This window comes from Pongo pygmaeus, chromosome 9 (genome assembly GCF_028885625.2).
Source record: "Pongo pygmaeus isolate AG05252 chromosome 9, NHGRI_mPonPyg2-v2.0_pri, whole genome shotgun sequence".
Taxonomy (NCBI): domain Eukaryota; kingdom Metazoa; phylum Chordata; class Mammalia; order Primates; family Hominidae; genus Pongo; species Pongo pygmaeus.
The window spans coordinates 126,072,120-126,076,160 of record NC_072382.2 but is presented as its reverse complement, the minus strand read 5'-3'; the positions used below and the strand labels follow the sequence as shown (position 1 = coordinate 126,076,160).

The 4,041-nt window shown below is 37.3% G+C and overlaps 1 pseudogene; it reads left to right on the top strand.

Moving 5' to 3' along the window:
• LOC129008765 (olfactory receptor 8B3-like) lies at positions 1-911 on the top strand (annotated as a pseudogene).
• The last annotated feature ends 3,130 nt before the right edge of the window (positions 912-4,041 follow it).

Below are 4,041 nucleotides of genomic sequence, written 5' to 3'. Positions count from 1 at the left end.
ATGGCTCCTGGAAATGGCTCTTTCATGACTAAAATCATTTTGCTGGGGTTAACAGATCAGCCAGATCTCCAACTCCCTCTTCTTCCTGTTTCTAGTAATGTGTATGGTCACTGTGTTGGGAAATCTGGCTTGGTAACTCTCGCTGTGCTCAATTCACACCTTCATACCCCCATGTACTTTTTCCTTTTTAACTTGTCCTTCATAGATCTCTATTATTCTTCTGTGTTTACACCCCAAATGCTGATGAACTTCATAACAGAGAAGGATATTATCTCCTACATGGGGTGCATGTCCCAGCTTTTCTTTTTTTTTTCTTTTTTTGGTATTTCTGAATGCTATGTGCTCACCTCAATGGCCTATGATCACCATGTCACCATGATCACCATGTAGCCACCTGTAACCCACTTTTGTATAATATTGCCATGTTCCCCAAAGTGTACTCTCACCTTATGCTTGGTTTATACTTGCTGGCCTTTTCTAGTGCCATGGCCCACACTGGATGCATGCTGAGACTGACCTTCTGTGATGCAAACACCATCCATCCCTATCTGTGTGACATCCTCCCTCTGCTCCAGCTCTCCTGCACCGGCACCTACATCAATGAGCCAGTGGTTTCCATTGCAGCAGTCATCATTTTCCACTGTCACCATATTTATCTCTTGTGGTTGCAGCCTCTACATCATCCTCCACATCAGCTCCAAGGAGGGCGGGTACAAAGCCTTGAATACCTGCAGTTCCAACCTAATTGCTGTTTCTCTTAGTTTGGATCGTGTGCATTTATGTGTCTCAAACCATCTTCTGCTGGGTCCATGGATGAGGGAAAGATTTCTTCTGTCTTTTACACCAATACAGCTCCTTTGATGAACCCCTTAATCTACAGTTTGATGAATAAAATATTCAACTTTCTCTGAGAAAAAAACCCTAGTAGGAAAAAATTTTGATTAGAAACAGTATCTTTCTGTGCATGTATTTTTAGGACAGGGAGCTTCTGTTGTTATTTATGATATTTTGGTAGTACTTTTCCTATCCTAATTCTTTCTTACTATAGTGAAGAAAATTTGAGTCTTCTCTCAATAATTTATTTTCCCTTTTCAAAGATCATGTTTTCCTCCTTTCCTCATCATTTGTATAATTATTTTCTCTTCACATTTTTTCTTGTATAGTAGTAGCATTAGGCAATAAATTTATATTTTTATATTGTCATTTTTAACATTACTCTTTCCTCTAGGAAAAGATAAATGGTCTGCAAATGATCAAGCAAATTAACACTTTCTGAATCACTGTGTTATCAGAGGGGTGGAAATTATTATTCACCATTTGCCACTGGAGGTGGGAATCAGACAGTCTGTTTCTGCTACCATCTCTCCATCATCTTCTGGGCAAACATATGTCTCCTTTAAAAGCCAGAGATGAAAAGTTTCTTAAGGACTAGTAAGTATAACCTACTTTGCAGCTTTAAACAGCATAGATTAAGTTTTTTTTTTTTTGGTCAAATAGTTTTCTTATTTATTTTCACACACAAACCAGTACATAAAAGAAGGACATTTATTTATTACATGGATGGGAAAGTGAAGCTCTTCACGGTAATGATTTACTTAAAGTCACACAACTTCTTAATGAAAAAGTCTAGACTAAACATTTTGCCTTCTGATTTCAAGTCCACTGCTCTTCTTAGTATATTTTGTTTCCGTTTTACTATTTTTATTTCAGTTAACATGGAGTATGAGAAAACATTTCTAATTTGGAAATTGACTGTGCTTTGTTCCAGAATGATTCATACATTTCTAACAGAATGGGTATCGCTTCTTTTATGTTTGTTTAGGAAAACAGTTTGATGGTTCTTATTGTTGGGAAAGAGGACATCTTTTAAGCTAGTATAAAGTCAGAGAGGTGAGTTTTTCAGAAAATAAAAAAATGACTTTGAAATGCTATCAGGGTCATTTATTTCAGAGATGTAGGCATGGGAGTGAAAAGGATCCAAAGAGACACACGGCCGATAAATGAGATCCCTCTGTAGGGAATGCTCAGTAAGACTGTAGAAACCACTTTCATTTTCTGTTATTGTTTAATTTTTAAATTATTTTTAATTTTTGTGAGTAATCTGAATTTGTATTCTATTCTGTGGAGCACCGTATCTTGTACTCTCCATTAAGCTTCGATGACAATTGTAACAGGCACATGGTGTTATTATTTGGGGAATGAAAATGGAAAAGCTGTGGCCACATTTGTGAGGAATCAGGTAGAGAAGGAATAGCAACAACTTCTTGATTAAAAAAAAATAGTGAGTGTTGTTTGAAATTCTACGTAGGAAGACAGAATTTAGAAAGTAAAATGATGGAAAATGAAGTCGCTTACTTAGAATTATCCTCTCCTTGGAGGCTCTAGGAAATTGTGGAGATCATAGGATTTATCTTAGTGGGGTAAAAGCTGAAATTGCTTGATATTAATTCCAGAGGTCTGGGAGTCCTAGGAACAGCCAAATCACACTTGCATTTTTTGGTTTTCATGTGTTCCTTCCATATGGATTTTAAGCTATGAAAACCTCAAACTGTAGCTGAGAGAGATACGATAATTTGAAAAAAAACTGATTTACCAAATTTAACAAATTGTATCAGTCTTTTCTGGAATAGGAGGGTAGATTATTTTTCTTTTGGGAAATCAGACAAAAATGTGACTACTCAAAAATCATCAATCTGTTATAGAAATGGACAACTATTTTCTAATATAATTATAATGATATTTACTATTTTTCCATTTTCTAATCTCCATTCAATATTTTGATATTAAAAAATTTATCTTAACTTGTTTGTTGGCTTGTTGTTTTTGATGTTCAGCATTGCTAAATTTTTGACTTGCGGTTTGAAATGGCCACTCATTCCTGATTGCTGACGACCCTGGTATCAACATGCCTGATTTAACCCTTAACAAATTCTATTCTTATAAAATAGCTGAAGTTGGTTGGAGGTTTCTTTTTATCATTTATTTTGTTTGCTGTCCCTTTTGACAAAATTATTTTCCTTAATTAAAAAAATGTATTTAAATAAGTAAATAATATCTGTGCTATTTGGTACTCTGTGGACATTTCAGAGGTGTGTCCATACTTTATGTATTTTATCACTGAAATGGCCAAAGAGGTGGATTAAACTGGGTCACTGATCTTTCATGTGAAGATCCTCAAAATGCAGATGAAATCAGTTTTATTTTCAGAAAAGATAAACTTAAAAATATGTTCTAATCTAAAACTGAGATCCCATAAATCTGGCACAGTCGGTTTTTCTCTCTAGCATTGGGACATGTCACTCACTGTTAATTAAGCTTTGCACCAGATCAAGTATGTAGTTTATCTGCAGACTTTGTTGTGCAAAAGAAATACTTTCTGTTTTTTTTTTTTTTTCTGAGATGGAGTCTTGCTCTGTCACCCAGGCTGGAGTGCAGTGGTAATCTCGGCTCACTGCAACCTCTGCCTCCCAGGTTCAAGCGATTCTCCTGCCTCAGCCTCCCAAGTAGCTGGGATTACAGGCATGTGCCACCACGCCTGGCTAATTTTTGTATTTTTAGTAGAGACGGGGTTTCACCATGTTGTCCAGGCTGGTCTCAAACTCCTGACCTCATGATCCGCCAGCCAAAGTGCTGGGATTACAGGCATGAGCTCCCGCACCCTGCCAAGAAATACCTTTAAACATTAAGTTGTCACTCATTGTCATGAAGTGTTACATTTGAGGGCAGAGACTTAATCTTCCTCAGTGAGGGGGAGGCTGGTGGAATCACTTGCACTGTTTAAAGTCTTTCTGCCATAGAGTTGAATTAACCCACTGCAAACATCAATATAGAGACGTGTCCAGGTGTTGTAGTTTCTCTTTGGAGGAGAGTTGTGCACAGTTTTCCCTGCACTGTCCCATCTGTCAGTTCCTGTGCTCCTCAGGAAGAAGTGGGAGGTAAATGAGCCAGGGAATCCTAGATCCAGTCCCATGGATGATGGGTCTGGTGCTCAGAGATGTTCGTGGCTTGTTGTAAATTACAACATATAGGTGGTAGAGCAGG